At 46.6% G+C, this 18,975-nt stretch overlaps 1 protein-coding gene and 1 non-coding gene across 4 annotated transcripts in view; both read left to right on the forward strand.

Annotated features, from left to right (window-relative positions):
* Positions 1–18,975, forward strand: part of LOC135385943 (hemicentin-2-like) — a 1,123,122-nt gene that overhangs the window by 344,021 nt on the left and 760,126 nt on the right. The window lies entirely within an intron of this gene.
* Positions 4,954–5,026, forward strand: Trnat-ggu (transfer RNA threonine (anticodon GGU)). Its single transcript has one exon. It is a non-coding gene; the product is annotated as a tRNA-Thr (tRNA).

Raw genomic sequence — 18,975 nt, forward strand, 5'->3', positions numbered from 1 at the left:
CCAATATGTGGCAAATGTTTCTGGCAAAAAAAATCGCCTGACTGCATGTCTCTCCTTGCCTACGTCATTTACTATGAATTTCTATCATGGTTCGTGGACCACCCTGTATATGGGTTGGTGGGCGTGAATAAACTTCCTTTTTTTTTGGGGGGGGGGGGGGTTCTTGTTTCCGTGCGTGGATCGTCATGTTTGGGCGGCTCATGCCAACGTAAAAATCTGTTCCGTTGTCCCGTTGAAGTTTTTGAGGTATCTCGACTAATATCTAACGAACTTGAAGGAGCATTAAAGTGGTATCTAACATGGCCAAAAACTGCTGTCATCTTGTAAAGCAGTGTGTGAAAAGCATTCCCAGAAAATATTTCTGTCGAAAGTTGTTTCACCACGGTGCAATTAATTTGGAAAATCGCTGCCGCGGTGACAGGCCGGAGCGCTCCAACTGCAGACCATACCCACTCTACTGTGACGGTGGTGGTAGAGAGCCCCTCATTCGTTCGTAGGAAAAACCGTCTGCTACGAACATTGCGAGCTGTTTCTTGTTGACTTCTATTCTTTATATGATTTATATCACGTTTTCTAAAAAAAAACAAAAAAACAAAGGATATATGCAGCCTGAGAAAATAAGATTGCGATCATAAGGGTAATATATCCGTGGCTTCTGTGCAATCTCAGGATTCACAGTAGCAGGAAGCATGCGATGGCGGCGGTATTGTGGCGCCACCTGTTAGCCACTGAACCAACTGCGCGGTGAAAACGGTCGAACAGGCTGCACAATGTCGGTAAGCACGGGGTTTTCGCTGTTCAAGCGCAGTTACATTCGGGCTGCATCATTCATTCTTTCTGTGGTGTCTACGGTCCCAAAAAATCGTGGTTGTGTCGTGGACAGCCTTCAAACCCTCCGTTTCGGACATCACGTAGCAGGAGAACGCATGGCGTCTCCGAAGCGGTAGCAGACGGAGCGGAGCGGCTTGCGCGATGTTGCTCACCTCGATCATGTGATCCCAGATCCAATTTCGTCCTTTCCACTTGTGTCACATAGTGACGCGCGTGGTGGCGCTCGTCACGTGCCTGTCGTGAAGGCGAAGGAGGGTGTTTCGCGCACGGGAGGTTCGGGGATCTATTGCAGGCGTCCTAATTTCGCTACGGTTGCACTAATTGTGGGAAAACTATTTTCGGCCGCCTGACATTCCATACTGACCAACAAAGTTGTGGGCCTCTAGACTGCTCCTTTAATAGTGAAGTCCCGGCACGAGCTGTGTTGTCGGAGGTTTTCCCTGTGTTTTCCGGCTGACTTTCCTGACAAATACCGGAACATTTCCCCCTGAAGTCGTCCCTGGACGCATACTAACCCCCTGTTCCCCACTCCTTCCTGCTGTCCTCTCTCCGTCTGCCCACATCTGTACGACGCTCACAGCCACAGTTTCTTCGCGGCGCTAACGCGGAATGTAAACAGAAAAAAAGAAAACACTTCATAATCCTACCGAAATAAAAACCGATTCGATGAAAAGGCGTTCCATCAAATGTCTTACCATACGATACCTGTGAGCGGGAACGAGGTTTTTGCCGCTATATTCGTGCTGAACAAAGTATATGCAAAGCCATTAGATATCTTTCTCTTTCACGTTGAAGGCATTATCGCAAGCAGTGTTGAAGGAGCCCACACATCCATGTTTTCCTTTTTGTCATTTCCGTCTTCCTTTCTCCGTTTCTTTCCCAACAAGTCATTGCTCAACGTAGGACGGCATTGGAATGCACGTGAGGAAGAAGCGAAAGGTTTCAATGCTGCTGCCGACTTGAAGTCCGCGAAAACGACGCGAACGTCGAAAGTCTTCGAATCTTTCATCCTACAAAACCCGGTTTTCTCCATAGTACCCAATTTCCGTCTCGCCTCTCAACTGAACAAGTAAAATAGAATACATCTTTGAGGCTCCGACGCTAAAGAAGTCGAAAGGCGCAAGGGTGTCTGTAATGTTGCTCTCGAACCACGAAATAGAAGCATCTAGCTCGACCAGTACTCCAAATGAGTGATGGTACCCACGCAAGAAAAAGCACAAAAAAGGCGCTCTGAGCTCACGCCATTTACTGAAACATTTCTCAAGTGTCCCCTTTTTCTCCGATGCTTGCACTGCCCATCTGCCGTTGTAAGAAAACACGGCCAACACCGCAGCAAGGCCTACATGCACATCTATTTTCTCGCATCGATGAGAAGATTACCACATCCTTCGAGACTAGCCTTTTTCTATAGCTGAGACGTTTTAATAAAAGCAAAACGATAAAACATTTGTAGACATATTTGGGGGAAACGAAACCCAGCAGGATATTTTGAGCACCATGACACCAGAACAGTCACAGTATACAGGCTTGCTGCTGCTACACAGGACGACAGCAAAACCGTAGGAAGAGGAACGGGCGGTATGTCCTAAATGATGGCTTTTGAAAAATACTTCCTTGCTTCTCGACATTTGGCGAAATCTATTATCATCGCGCAGATGATATGTTGGGATGATGGAAACGCAGGCCGTTGTTACGATGCGCGTAATTGCGTGGTTCCTGCTATGATTCATTGACGTTCGGGTAAATGCCGCCAAGAATACGATGAAACGTCGTGAAGGCTCAGAATGAAGTTGACGTGTAGAGCGCCATGTATTTCAACTGCACCCGAAATCTTCCGGAAAGGGATGCTGAGTGCTCCTTTTCTTTCTTTTTCTTTTTTTTAACATTGCTGGGTTGATAGATTGTAATTGTTCAAGGTGTCTCAATGCATGAGGGCGCTATGGATTGCGAACGTAGTGCCCAGATGGTCAAGGGGCAGGAGAGAGACATGAGAGAGAAATAACCCGATACAGGGAAGAAGCAAGGCGGACATAACACCATCCCAACAGTCTGGAAAAAAGTCGTAGGGTTCAACTGCTCATACCCGTCGTACGATTAAGATTGACACAACAGTAATAAAAGCGACCTAGGAGAAACTTATCGGCATATGAGTGCAGTAATAGTGTACTGTGCAAGTGCGCGCGAAAAGATGTCCCTCTCCGCATTCGATTTGATACAAGCAAAATTGCAAGCAAAAAGATTAATGCCTAGACCTTGCAATATGCATCTCATTTCACGATATACTAGAGAGCTCAGAAGTAAATCTGCATCTGATATTTTTGTTTCCCTATGTAGAAAACCGGTGTTAATCGTACGAAATGCTGCAAGCAGCTCTGGCGAAGGCCTGCTTGCGCCAGCAGAAGACATGGTAACGGAAGACGGACTGACCGCTGTGGCATCGCTTGTGATCATGGTTACCTCGCGAAGTAAATTCAAGAATTATCACTAGGCTTACATTGTTCCGACAACATCTTGTTCTCGCAACTGAGGACAACTGAAGACAGCAATGAATGCTCACTGATTCTATGAAGTTGAAGAGAAGGCAACGAGAGGAAACAAATAATCGTTATTTGGAAATGTTACTAACGTTTCACAGTGCATTGGAGTGTTCCATCAAGAACACTGTAACAAGTGCATATAGTCAGACAAAACGCGATGATGGGCAAAGTACCTGAAAATTGTAATTCGAGTAGGATACCAAGCACCTGGCATCATTGGTACTTGAAGTAGAGCACAAAACCCATCATTTGCAAATGTGACTCCTGTAAGTACAATATACCTCTATAGTACATTGTATTTTGTATCGAGCCACGTCTCACTTTCAGTGGTGACAGAAACTCGGAAGAGAATTACGCATTTCATTGGCATTTCTAGCAAGCTTGAAAGTGCAAGGCTTGGCCTGTTCATTGCAATGAATATTAAATGAAACAGATTGAATAATTTGCATTTACGCGCGCACAAGCGATCAGCTATTCTAGTGGAAAGTATTTATTTCTCGAGTTAATCACCAGTGGGTGCTGATATCTGGGTATAAAGCGAAGAAAAAACACTCTGTTTACAAAAGAAGAATGAAGTCAACAGAACGAGATTGGAGTACATTTCCGAGCCCTTCACACTGTCTTGCGAAGTTGTAACATATTACAGCCTTTTAAAGAAAAGTGGTAAGGGTCCGACAATGTCTACCTTGACTTGCTGAATGTGCCGAAAGATCTTGGCCCGTTGTTAGGGAACGCGCACCCTGCACCATAGGCGGATGTCGAGTGGACTGCCCAGAGAGACGTTGGGGTAACCAAGCTCTCCTAAGTCGCGTTTGAGGACGAGTCTTTCAGAGAGATACCGGTTGAAGGATAATAAATAGTGCTCAATGTCGGTTTCCACGCAACAAGTTGTGCAATTTCGGGAGTTTGTGTGGCGCATTTTATACAGGAGCGAGTGTGTACGTGCAACATTCATTCGAAGACAATGGAGGAGTGACTTTTCAGCAACTCTTCAGCAGCTCTATTGCAACGACAGGCAATAGTAAAGTCCTGCAGGGGGTCAATGAGACGTGAGAAATGGTCATATGAAGTAGAGTCCGCTCAGAGCTGTCGGGTACGGACACAGCGCCAACGGCGAATGTGCAGGAAGAGGTCGTTAGGGGTCTCTGCTAGGGGTCTCTACTTTCGACAAGCATAAATGCTTCTCGAACGACTTCAGTCGAAGGTGCTCAAGGTAACGCTCCTGCACCTTCGTCAGGATCGAGTCACCGTTTTTAAGAGACTAGAAAAAGGTGTGTGCGATTCCGTGCCAGCTCGCCGGAACATGCAGAAATGCCTCGTGTGGGACAAAGAAAATAACGAAGTGGTATTGAAGAGCTGTGCCACCGTACAGTGATATGCTACATATGGAATGTAGCCGGACAGGCACCTCCAGGAATGAGCCACTTGGTAGCGCTTCCCAGTACAGAATTTAAAAAAAAAATGACACCTTGCGCAGTATTGACAAAACTGTTGCAAAACGATGGAAATTGATATTCTGAGGCTGGAACACAGAAGAAAGGACAAACACACAAAGCCTCAACCTTGGAAGTCACTTGGGAGGCGTGTTAGCTTAGCTCAATTGGTAGAGCCCTGGACTGGTAATCCAGAAGATGTGGGTTCGAGTCCTACAGCTGGCGAACCTTTTCCTTCCTTCCTTCCTTCCTTCCTTCATTTCATTCCGTTATTGCTATACTCAGCTACATATCGCCAGTCACTACTACACTCTCAGTCGCTGCGGCATAACAGACAGACGCCATCTGTTGTTCTCGCAACGGCATATAAAAGGGTTGTACGTAAATAGGAATGCCGACGTGGACATGTCCACAAATAAGTGCCAGCCACCAGAATCAGTGCTGCATCAGGGAGACCGAGGGCCCTGTGAAATGTGGCGCGATGGCGTGCCACTGGAAAGTGGAGTCTAGTGCAACGGCGAGACCTGGGCACAGGAAAAATTCGCTGCGATCATCCTACTAAAATAGTGCAACATATTTGCAGCCGCATTTAGGGGATACGTTGGCCTGTCACTAACCGCAAAATTATTGGAATAAGTATTGCCGCGGCTGGGGTATGCCATACCAAACATCGGTAATTTTCTGCTCTCACTTGCAACTCTTCATCTGCATCTCACCTGCATCTCACTGGCATCTCTTACGTGGTAGAAAGGTGTTATATATATTGAACGATAGAAGAAAGATTGCACATTAAGAAATGTGCTTCATTTAGGGATATGTGACCTGCCGTCGAGGAGCGCTAAAAATGTGTCATTTTTGCCATATCTGCTGACTTCGGCATTTTTCTTCACCGTCCCTATAAAGTGTGAAGGTTTTCACTCCGTACAGGTATACTAAAGTGCCCAGACTTTACATGTATAAGCTATGAGGGTTGTGCCGCGAATGAAATGGCGTCAGTAAGGCTGCAAAATCGCGAGAAAAAATCACGTCGCGAAGACGGCGCCGCCTTACCCCCTCTCCTGCTGTGGACGGGTTGATCGTAGGAACCTCCGGATACCTGCTTTCGTCTTCACTTCAGGTCGTTTCCAATATTTTTTTTTTCACTGAAATCAAAAAAATGTCTCCGGCGGACCTTGTTCGATTTAAAATGGAAATACCCTGTAGAGAGCGGACCTTGACTTGGTCCCCAGTGCGGACTAGGAATCGCATGCTGGTGGTACCATGGCCGACGAAGAAGAGACTGGTGCTTCCCAGTGACGCCGGCTGTCACTGCTCGCTGGGTATGGGGTTCCCCGGCCAGGCAGAAGGTGGCTTACAATTGCATCCACAACAACAACAACAACAGATAAATCAATGATGATGAATGGGGAAATTCGCCACATGGGGTGCGACCCACTACTCCAAGGCACAATGGGCAGGATGAGATGTGTCCTGATGATGAGATGATCAACGACGCTGAATAGGCGTCGATAGTCAGTGGAGTCAGTGAGACATCAACAGAACGTTAGGCAAATACACAACACATAAAAACACATACACAGCACACAGGTACGCAGGCACATCATAGGGTAGAGACGAGATCGGTGTCCCGGAGAAAAATTTGGAAGTATTCAAGAGCTAGGCGATGGTCGATCTGGTTAGACCAAGGAACGAGGATGGTTGCCAATGTGAAATGGTGCGGCCGATCGATTGCAGGCGACACTGCAGAGCTGCTCTTTGGGAGGTGTAAAGATGGCAGTCGAGAAGCACATGCTTGGTATCCGCCAAAACAGCACAGCCAGAACAGAGCATCGAGTCGGAGCGTCCGATCAGATGCTTGAAATGGGGGTGAATGCAATCCCGAGACGAAGCCTGTGCACCAGTGATGCAAAATGGCGAGGCACACTAAAAGGTATGGTGAAGCAAAAGTCAGGGTCCACTTCACGCATAAGAACTCTTGATGGAACGTCAAGGGACCATTGCGCACATGCGAGAGGCCTCACCACATCATTGAGGAAGGTTCGCCTGTCGCCTTTGGGGAGGGTAATCCCCACGCTTGATCGGGAATGATACGCAGCTGCTGCAGCCCCGTCAGTCTCTTCATTGCCGCAGATGCCGCAGTGTGCAGGAACCCACTGGAAGTAGATAGAGTGCCCGCTCATCTCAAGACGGCTTATTCCTCCGTATTTCTACAACCACTGGCGCCAGTGATCCACGAATACCCATGTTCGCTATACACTGAAGAGCTGCCTTGGAGTCGCGGTATATCACCCAGCTGCTGATATCGGCGGGTGGAATGTGCTTGAGGGAGAACAAAATGGCATGCAACTCTGCAGACGTGCATCCACAAGGCCCAAATGCGCGTACCAGGAAGTGGTGACTGAACTAATGACAAGCGGCGGGTCCTATACGTCGTCGTAGGAATCTGTGGCAATAGAGGAGTCAATGCAGTTGTCCACATCCGCGGTCTACAGCTGATGCGCAGTCGTACGCAGCTGATGAACGTGTCGAGAGAGCATTGCTACAGTAGCAGAGATGGAATCGGGCATGGTATGGTGGGCTGGAGACGGACCGGGCAGGTACAATTCTGTAGCGGGACGCTCCTGCTATGGCGGGGTTGCGGCAACTCCGTCTCCGAGATGACCAGAACCAGCAAGGCGTAACACTGTGCCAGCTAGCCGAGCATGATATTCAAAAGTTATGATGCCAGCAGCTGCTTTTTATTCACTTTTGCAGAAGTTCCACAAAGAGCTGTTTTACAATGGGGTGTCGATCGTGCTGTGGCCAAGCAGCTGCTGTATGCCAATGATGTTGATGTTGGCGGAAAAAAATAAAAGGGTGAGATCGAGTTCATCACACGACGAATTCGGCTACTCCCATAAACAGCCCCCACCCCCCACCCCCCAAAGAAGAAAAAAAAAGAAACAAAAGAAAGAAACAAAAGTCACTCTATTGCCACGTTCACTCGCCCACGTAGAGGCGATGAAACAACACAGGCCAAATCAGCGGTTAGCGTAGTGCAGGATGAAACACATGGTCCTAGTACACTGAGCAACAGGCTTGGCTCGCGATCACCCAGCTCTCCGGCATTGCTCTTCGGCAGCCCAGCGATCACCCAGCTCTTCGGCATTGCATCTGCGAATCTTACCACATCTGTGCTGTCTCTGGTTTTTCCTGGGATTTCCGAAGACTTTCCAGACGAATGTCCGCACAGTTCCCCTAAAGTCGGCCCAGGACGCATACTAACCCCCTTGTCCCCAACTCTTTTCTGCTGTCCTCTCTCCATCTGTCCACATCTGTACGCTGCCCATAGCCACAGTTGCTTCGCGGCGCTAACACGGAATAAAAAAATTAAATAAATAGGCGTATATTTACACGTAACGTGGGGAGCTTGCCTATGTTTGTGCGAGACATACGGCGCGCGTGCCTGCGTGGCAGGACTGCGGATAATTTCGACTACTTTTTAATATGCGCTAGAAATCTCCTACACACTGTGACGTCAACCACATCGCCATTATCCCAACGGCTCCAACGAACAAAGAAACTGATCTCCATTTGCGCAAATTTTCAATATGCTCCGATGGACGACAAATGCAAGGTCTTCGGTCAGAAAGCCAGGGGAAGTGCTTTGCCACGAGGAGACTGAAAATGGCACTGAAGTCGCAGGAAGTTGTAGAATAAATCGATCGCCCCTTGGGCATCAGCTATACCCTCCATGCATTTATATAAATCAGTTTCTCGCAGGAGACGATAGCGATAAGTAAACTGCTGGAAGGGCTGGTAGCAAAAGTAAAAGTGTATATGATGACTCGGAGACAGACGGTGTGTGTCAGGCCCACTTCGTCCCACGGCGATTTGGAAGAAGATGGCGCACGTGGCAGAGCATTGGAAAAATAATTGAGATTTTGCGATGGACGCAAGGTTCGGTGGACGAATGTAAATATGAGAGAAGCGTGTACTTTGCGGCACGTAAGGTACTTGGTGCAAGGAGCAGGTCGCGACAAGTAAGTTCATTTGCCATGCGTTCACTAGCTTCCCTTTTCACTGACGTGGTTCAGTAGAATGCGTGCGTGCGCTAAGCACTCTGAGAAACAACGGTGTATCTTGGGGTGTAATTACAGCCTCTATTCCCCTAGACTGTAATTAAACCCCGTCTTAGTTCCCTGACCCTGAAATTTAGTCGCCAGCTCTGCAAATAGTGCTTAAACTTCACATTCACTTCCGCGCATTTTGTCCCGAAATGGGTTAATGGTTGTGGCGCAATGCATCTGTAGTCCCCAGAGTTTCGGCCCCGGCGATGAAACTCTCTATAATCACAAAATAAATTTGTTGCTGTTATTAGTCTCTAAAATGACTAAAGGTGCTCTTTCTTTTTTTTTTTTTTGATGAAAGCCTACAGGGAGATGGTTGCATGAATCACGGCGCTCCGTCCAGTTTCAATTTTAGGTGAAGTAATGATGAAGTTATAAATACATGTAGCCGATACCTCTTTTTCTTTGCCGAAGCAACCAAGAAACAGAGGGAAAGCAAGTCATATTCGTGGCAGAGCTACGCGAATTATCGGGACCGACAATTGACGACAAACCCAGTGCACCTATCAAAAAATAAAAAAATAAAATATAAAAAAGAAAGAAAGAAAGAAAAGAAAAAAATGTAACCACCACGGAGGAATGTAAAACGAAATTGGACTGGAAAGGACTAGGAAAGGGATGATGAAAAAGGTGGCGAAAATACAAACCGACGGGTGGCACCGAGATGTTATAAGCGGCTAAAATACGCAGCATAGGCTCGCTAATCACATGTAGCATGAGCTCAGCAACAAAATTTGTGATTCAAAATCAATTCTTGCCTGGCACGCAAAGGCCCACTTGTCTGGCCGCATACGGGTACTTCTGTTTTCCTGTTCGTATATTTAGGCTTTTCTGTTCTGTGCAACGCCAATGAACGGAGGAGCTCTCAGGGATGGGACATTGTGTGCGGAAATATCTACGACAAAAACACGACCTTCATATATTTGTATATTTGTTGTGCGGCAACATCACAGTCATATACTGTCGTCTTCGGTACTACTTTTGCTGCGCTTGATCTGAGCCCAAGTCGGTGCACAATAGCGTTCACGTCGTTGGCAGTTGAATTGAAATGAATAGTGAACGTGCATAAGGCAGTAGCAAGCAAAAGTAAAAGGTAGCGCAAAGTTAAGTAAAAGGCAGCGCCATATTAGCGTCTCTGCGTATCCGAATAAGTAACAAGATATCGCTGCCACTTCCCAATAAAACTACCGCAAATACTTTTCAGCTATTTTTTCTGCTACTGTACACTCTCGTCCTTCAGGCATCTCGTTGTTCACTGTATGTAACGACGGTGTACTACTTTCTAATTTCTTCAATTAGCCAACATCCAGCCAAACATTCGGCCGAGATATTTGATGTCGCTTCCAAACTTCACATCATTATGTGCGTTTGTGCGTTTGGTAACCAAGTTACCAAACACAAGCTTTCCCAACTTTTACCTCTGCTTCACCGCTATACCAGCTCGCGTGGCATAGTGGTTAGGGTAGCCGCTTTCCACGCCGGGACTGGGAGGTGACGCGGGTTTGAATCCCGGCTGTCGGAGGTTTTTCCTGGGTTTTCCCATAGAGTTTCCAGACGAATTTCGGCACAGTTCCCCCATGAAGGCGGCCAAGGTCGTACACTAACCTTCCTGTCACTTATTATGGATGTATGCAACTGATAGACAACACAATTGGATAGACTCAGAGATGCTAGAAGATGGTTGCGTCTTTCGTTTCATCACTCCCTTTGGATTGTACGATTATACTCTCTAGTAAGAAGTTAAGGGGTCTTCTCACTCCCTGAAGGGAGTGAAGAGACTCCTTTTTGGGAGTAATTGTACACCCCAAAGGGAGTGATATATGTGCCAAGGGTTGCTCCCAAAAAGGTGTTACAATACACCCTTTTTCTAAAAGTGTGTAGGGTTGAACTTGAGTAATTGAAACTAACGAGGTTCGTTAAGTCATGTCTGCAACGAATGCAAAGACAACAAACTTGGAGGAAAAAAACTGCGCTGCCCGCAGTACGTGTCCCACTTTCTTTATTCTTCTTCTTTTTTTTTTTTTTGCTGAGTTCTATGTTTTTATTTTATGAAAAGTCACTGTAGAGGTCACCCGCTACTCGAATTTGTGGCGGAAATAGTTTTACGCCCCCAATTTAACATCTGGGAGCATCGCCATTCCGCTGTCGAAAAACGTTGCGAATGCGGTAACGACGCTATACTAGGAGCACCGCTATGTACAAGGTTGACGGATCACATAATCAATGTATAAAGTTGGAGCTACGGGGCTATATTTACCGTATTTTCACGCGTATTAGCCGCGGCTTATGCGCGATTTATTTTTTTCGCGGACGCTCTGCGGCTTATCCGTGGGTGCGGCTTATCTGGTGACTATTTTTCCTTGGTACCTTCCCCATACCCCGGGTTAAACGAAAGGGCCGACAGTTCCTCATGTTTTTCGGAACAGGACCGCCCTGCCAGTGCACGAACAATACCGAACATGGGCGGGTCCACTCCACATTCGAGTGGACTAACCCGTCAATCCACGAAAAACACGCAACAAGGGCACAATCCGATCTTAGTGGTAGAACACTAGAACTGACCTCCTTTGTTATACTTCATGCCAACACCGGAATGTGGACAGGGTTTATGGCCTTCCCCACGGTCTCCTTTGTCGGCAGACGCACAGGAAGGGTTCAATACACCTGTCATCGGGATAAAACGTGGTCAGCTAAGCGTCAGTTCTCATTTCACGAGAGCAGCAGCATTCGTGGACACGGGCACGGCAGTTAGAGGTGGGGCATAGCTCCAACGCTGAGGCACAGCCACGACAGCGGCTTCAAACTAAAAGTCGTCAGGGCAGAACAGGGCAGCTGGCAGGGAGTACGGCGCTCACGAGCGTTGAGCGTCTCTGTTGATTTTGTATGTGCATCATTGGTTTAGCGCACAAAGCAGTCGCGTCATATTACCCGCGGCTTATCTGCGAGTGCGGCTTATCTGCAAAAACATTTTCAAAATGTATCTAAAAACGAGTCCTGCGGCTTATCTGCGGTGCGGCTAATACGCGTGAAAATACGTAAATAAGGTTGGGGCTATGGGGGATGACAAGGTTGGAGGGTTTGTCATCACTACATGATCAAAAAAAGACAGAGCTCGTCCACGGATTCCGTATAGTGTTGTCCACTGTGTTTGCTGTTGATCGTCATGTGGCGTGCAAGGTGTCCAAATATAGTCACTTTCTTCTCGTGACACCCGTGATTTCTCTATGGCTTGTACGTGATGATGATAATCATAAGCAAGAGGGAATATTGAGAACGCATGTTTCTTGGCACAGCGTTGATTTTCTTAAGCACACAGTGTGTATTATGTGAGTGCCTATTAGTCATTCATGTTTTATGCGTCATTCTGTAATTCAGTGAGGCTAATACAGGAGGGGCTGTATAGTCCTAGTTCCGACATTTGGACTCCAATACCTCCTATTTTGTTCTCGTGAAGAAACATCTCTCGTTTTATGCTAATGGTGATGATGATGACTGGACCGGAGTGTGTCATCGCCAAAGGCGTAAATGTGCTCCGTTGACCGCGGTAATTTGGTGTTATTGTTGTTACCGTAATTTGTTCTCACATTATTGCATTCAACATGCATTCAACACGGTAACCTAAATCTAGAAATTTCAGTACTACGGTTAGTCCAGATCTCACGGGGCCAGTATTGCTTCACTTGGCTTCGCTGTCCGCGCAGCAGAAAGGAGCTTTACAGCTAAGCTTCTTTTTCTACAGCGCAGTACTTTTTCCGAGAGTACGAGTTGACAGCACCTCGCTTTATTTCTACATCCTTAAACGGAGACTTTTCAGTGAGCTATCCGTTGCCTGTAATGACATCTTCGTCTCCTCCTACTGCTCCAATTTACGCTTGCGACGAAAAATAATTAGCGTCAGCTTAACTATTTACTCTCGTCCATCGCATCGCGAAGCTATTTCTCTGTCGTTTGTGTCACGAGGAAGCCGGCTACTTCGTTATGTTTCAGGCTGCAGCGAGGGAGACATTAATTAGCTGACATTATTTGATCGAGCTCAAAGCAGAGCTCCCGTTAATGCTTCGCACGTCCGCTTCTGAATTAGTAGGTTTGTCACGTCCCTAGCCTCTCCCCCCTTTTGCCCTTTCTTGGTAGCAGAGCAGAGCCGACTTACGCACACCAGCTCATTTTGTGCGCCTTTACACTCTCGCTGTTTTTGTAGAGCGAAGGTGCTTGATAGCTTGAGCAAACATTACACAGGAATGCGAGTCTTCGTTCGTTGTAATCGTGGTAGTACGTGTGTACGGGTCAGAATCATGCCAGTGCTTATGGGCACTGATCAATACAGGAGGATGCATGGAGTACAGCATTCGAAAGAGAGAAAAGAAAAGAAAAAATATATCTCTTTTTCTTTCTCTCTCTTTCGCTGTGCGCGATCAGGCAATCCGATACAGGGGCGCACCGAGGGGTAGGGGAGGGGGACTGATGGGGATTTTGTCCCCATCCCCGGAAATGTAGTTCACCATGTATGCGTGACGCCATTTGTTCACGACTTTCTCAGAAGAACTCGTTGAAGCGTTCGACTGACCGCGGGTCGCTACTGGCTAGAGATCACCCAGCGATCACTATGTCAGGCGCACAGATTTCTTTTTACGTCGCACCTTGGAACAAAACACCCAAAAGAACAAAATGCATTTCCCCATTCTCTCCCCTACTTCCCCTAAAAGTCAAGTACTGCGCGAAACATCGTTAGAAAAGAAATCAAGAGGAGCATGATGGAACGTATCTTCGAATGTCTTTGGCAGAAAATAAGACATACTGCGAAACGGTCGGCGTTATCCTTACGCGCGCAGCGCGACTTTTTTCAGATTGCTCTGTGTGGGAAAGTAGGATGTTCGTGCCTGAGTTGGCCGTCATTGAAATCTGCGAAAGCGCCACACTGTTGCAATGCGGCTCTGTCGTGAGTCACGACGACGTATTGGCGACGTCCTGCTTGCAGACAAGCACTTCCGGAAGCTGTAGCTGTCCAGCGTTTAACGTCAAAGGGCTAAATAGATTCGTTCTGGCGTTCGGTAAAAGTGCACTATGACGCAAGTCGTGACATGTCGCGGTTCATTTAGAAAACAGCAAGTAAGGTGTTCAATACAGAAAGGAAAAAGAAAACACGGCGTGGAAGTACTTGCGACGCTCATTAAACAACCGAGAGTCGATTTCTTCCACGCCATCAAAAGCCAGTGAGCGCTTGCTTTCGGTGTTCTGTTATGCAAGCTATTTTTAGGAAGCCGTCATTCCAATTAGCTTTTTTGTGTCGTTTCTTTAACTATTAATGCGTACCTTCTAAAGTTTTTCTGGACTCCATAGGGCTTGGGTCCTCACTGTGAGGCGACTCACTATCCCATTTCGTCATGTTACCGCCAGCAATGGGGTCGAGCAGAAGCCTCAATCTCAAATCAAGTCGCGGGACTCGCCATAGACCTTACACCACATCATGGAGGGCCACACAGAAAAGAAATGGCGGAAATTATAAAAGAACCTTAGATATATATATACACCATAAAATAAAATAAAAAATAAAAAAACATTTACACAAGAATAGGAGCAGTGTAATTATTCTGGAGCCGGACGGTGTGTGCAGAATTCAGTATTGTACCTGTTACCAAAGAAAGTTGGCGTGATGGGGATACTCGCTACCTAAGAAAAAGGTAACGAATTTCCGATATCGATACACGTTCGTAAAAGTAATGGAGTACCGCTACCGTTATCAATAAAAAGTAACGCCATAGTTTATCCGCTACTTTTGCTCAAAGCAGGAATAAGGGGCCTGAAATGGATACTTCCGACATTAAACTCGTGCTAAAACTACTTATGTGTAAAAGTAAATTGATCTTGTATAATATTCACGTGCACGTTACTATGAATACCTGTGTTGATGAAACCTCCTTGAATTGACATCTGTAACGCCTTGTGTTCACATATGGCGTAAGACCAGAAACCGAGGTAAACTTACGCTACACAATAATAAACTGACGTACATAAGTTAAGGAAATGATGGTACATAGGCTTACAAAACCTTCACGGTTTTGGGAACTACTTGGAATTTCTCCAAAACTGGGATTTCTGAAGGTCCTACTTTGGTCGTAATATCTCTTTCTTTCTCTCGTTGAAGTTGATGAAAGCTGAGGCGCTGCCTCTAGGAAGAGTTCAGCTCTAATAGGACACCTTTCCATCATCATCACTTTCTCATCCCTTCCACAAGCCCAATGGGGCAGTGTATCGTCATAACGGCAGTGAATGACCCACCACAGCATCATCCTTCTTATGTGTGTGTGTGTGTGTGTGTCAGCTTACACCCAACCTACACTTACTAAACATACATTGATATACTTTTTCAAATCAGACGTTAAGCTCTCTGATGCACATATCAACTTTTCCATCAGGACGCACAAAAGACATTTGAAAATCAAACTGCCGTTCTGTTTCTCCTGCTTGTACTCGAAGATGCCTGCTACAGAAGACCGTGGTCCGTCCATAGCAGGCGGCATGACTGAGACTGACACAGATGGCAATGACCATGCATTAGGGTCAACATATACCAATGTCATGTGACCAGCGACCTGGTTCATTGCTAGGAGAGCGCTTTGGTTCCTAGTCCACCAAAATCCAGAGTATGCTGCGGGTCGTGCCCCCACTTTGCGGTCAACAACACCCAGGCGGCGTTCTCAAAAGGTTCTATTGTCTTCAGTCAAGCTTTCGGAAAGGGGGGGGGGGGATGTTTCTTGAAAAAAAAAAGAGAGATGAAAGGTTAGTCAGGTGTAGGCCGACTTGCTATTCCTTTAAGAAAAGAAAAGAAAAGAAAGGGGCCCTAGAGGCTGGACGAGAGGCCGGTGGCACGAAGAAGGCTCAGGACCGAGATTATTAATTCTTTGGTCCGGCTTCTTTCTGTTCACACCGCGGAACTTTGTTCATTTTCGAATGTTCGATCAACTTAAGGTCGTGTTCAGTTGCTATCCTGTGTCGAAATTCCATAACGAATCTGAAAAAAAGGAAGTAAGCGGAGATTATGAACAGTGCAGCCGACTTCACTTCCTCGAATATGATATCTCCTCTGACAGAATAAACGTTAATATATGTTATTGTGGTGAAAGTTGAATTAGGATGTCGTTCCGTCTCGACTTCCGGCTCTAGCTTTCTGTTACCCGAATGATCTTGGAATCTCGCATGAACGAGACAAGACACGTAAGAGAAATGTTGAGGTGTCCCTACATGTTTGGGATTATCCTTCTAACAGTCGCTCACAGAGCTGTCCTTTGATGTGTCGGTACACTGAAGTTGAGTTGAGCTCAAATTTAGTATACCTTCTGAGGGTCACAATAATTGAAAATGACCAGCAATAGGTAAAGGAAAGTATAGGACAAAGAAAAAAAAATCTGGAGTATGCCTTTATCACTTTATCAGACGGATTAGGAGCTGTCACATATGACATATGCGTACCTGATTGTACGCCGACCTACGACAATAACGCGCACAATAGCTCAATATAAATCGTTGGTATTACCCTAAAAAATGGCATTACCGTACTTGTAACTTACAAAGAACGAACCAAGTTGCTCGCACTAAGCATTTTTCATGAGGTCGTACCCTTCAATCATACCTCTTCAGTTCGTCCTTAGATTGGTAACCGAGGATAATCCATTGTAATCACAACACGATGGATAATGGGGGGCCTATCGTATCATAATGTCTTCATGGTATCATTGAAAGCCCCATAATTTTACGGAGAGCTCATCGACCAGGACAACTTCGACCTCGCCTAAGACGATCAATCGGCGCTTTGAAAAGAAACGGCAAACTGTAAGTGAAACGCCTACGTCGATATAACACCCCCGTCTATCGAGAAAATCTCTGTTGTAATTGCACGAAGAGGAACCATTATTGCCAGTTCTGTTGTGACGCATTACTGGGCCGGTTAAATGGGAACGCGTATATGTCTGACCGTTTGGGTACTCTAATGTGTGTTACAGAGTGAGATAACATTAGAGATCGCAGTACACACACTTAAAATAGGTGGCGCTGGTGCTTACCGTACTGGTTCGCATGGGACCCGACGCGAAACTGAACATAATGCTCGTTATCGTTAGTTTTAAGTTGGCTCCAAACGTCGCGCGACGACGCGTGACAACCTTTTTGTTAGGCTGGGATTTTAGTGGTGGTATAGTGATGGAACTGCTTGCCGCAGTGGGCCACGTTCAGGCGGGGAACGTCGCGACTATCGAAGGGGAAGGGGTCATCCTGCGTCCTGGACCGACTTCGCAAGGAACTGTGCCGACATTCGTATTAAAGCGTCTCAGGGAAACCCAGGAGAAACACCAACACAGCACAGCCGGCGCCCGGATTCGAACCAAGGTGACCGATGATGGCATTCCACGCAGAGGCTTCGATTATAAATGAACGTTGCAGTAGGCCATTGTGAGGGAGCTCGTAATGAATCACAGAGATGTGATGTCACGCGTTGAGAAGAACCGTGGAATAACAGTGAACCCTCACTGTAGGTTGTAGTGCAGGTAACTGTAGAACCAGACGTGTGAGCCTTCCCCTTCCCCCACACCCTTTCGTCCCTTCCCCGAACAACGTGGCACCAATCTAGGCAGGTAGATCGCTCGGATACCCACGTCCCTCCCCCCCCCCCCTCCGTGCCCCTGGCCTCGCAAATGGACACGATTAGAATCAGGATAAGTGTGCATCGTGAAGAAGAAAAGTTTTTAGACTGTTTAGTAGTTCTAGACAGTCTTTAACTAAGTTTTTATTCAGCGGTTAGCTTCTTGTCGTTACTCTCTGAAGAAATATTCTGTTGCAAGCCAGCTTGCTTCTATGGAGAGGATTGGTGTTGAGTTCCGCTTCGTTCCTCGTCTTTAGTCATGCAAGAGAACAGAGTCTCCTTGATGGTCGGCCTATTTTTGTATCTCAAGTGTTCTGTCTTGTCATATGAGGAGCGGTACTCAATACCTGTCCGATGGTTTCGTTTTGGTTAGACCATGATTTGTATAGATCCTGATAAAAGGATAGGGGTTGATACGCCGTAATGGCATTTTCCTGTCGTGTGTCGGTGACTTCGGACCGACAACGACCGCATTCGTCCTTACGTTTCGCATTCACAAGCGTTCGTCCTTATGCTTTTTTCGCTTCTCATGCACAAAGCTCGACCATTTGTATTCTCAGGGATCTCAGGATACGCGGTTTTGCACACAGACATCTTTTGTTATACGATCAAGGTTTACCTGTACTCACGGGCCTCACGGAGAACGCCAGCACTGACAAAGAGCATATGAAACGATGATATTTCGCGCAGGCGTCAGACAACTATGATAATGAGCGACACAACAGGGGTAGCCCTCCTGCATTAATGTTGTCCACCTGATTCTTTTCTTTTTTTTTTTTTACATACGCTGAACTATCAGCACACTGTGTGTCTTGGCAACTTCCAACGTGCTACCAACTTGTTAATGCCCTCGGCCGGCCAGGAAGGCGAAGGCCTTGCATCTGGTGGGCAGCGTTCGACCACGGTCCGAGGATTTTCGCGAGGTCGAACGGCCGCTTGTCAATAGGTTGCATAGAAACTTCCATCAGTTCACGCTCGTGGTGATATTGCCCACAGGACATGGTAGAGGTCACCGTGCACTCCACAAGTGAGCACCATAAGAGCACCCCCGGCTGTAACATGCGAGTAACCATGTACGACTGTGACATGTATCCATGATTCATAATAAAGAGGTGAAGTTCCGTAGCCTTGTGTGCGCAACACTGATTCATAAATTTCGTCATTCCATGATTACGTCTCCAATAATGCTAGAACACACAGACGGGGGAATACTGTCCTCAACTACTACGCGTTGAAACGCAGGAAATCCAGCCCACCAACGCTCTGCCCTCAAATCTCTCTTCACCGTTCTGGATACCATAGGACTTCGATCCTTATTGTGAAGGTGCTCATTATTTCATTCCCCGCATCATCACCAGCAATAGGGGGACTCTGGCGATGAAACTCCCCATTCATCATCTCGTAATAAAGTTGTTGTCGTTCCCTTTGAGTCC

This window comes from Ornithodoros turicata, chromosome 2 (assembly GCF_037126465.1).
Source record: "Ornithodoros turicata isolate Travis chromosome 2, ASM3712646v1, whole genome shotgun sequence".
Taxonomy (NCBI): domain Eukaryota; kingdom Metazoa; phylum Arthropoda; class Arachnida; order Ixodida; family Argasidae; genus Ornithodoros; species Ornithodoros turicata.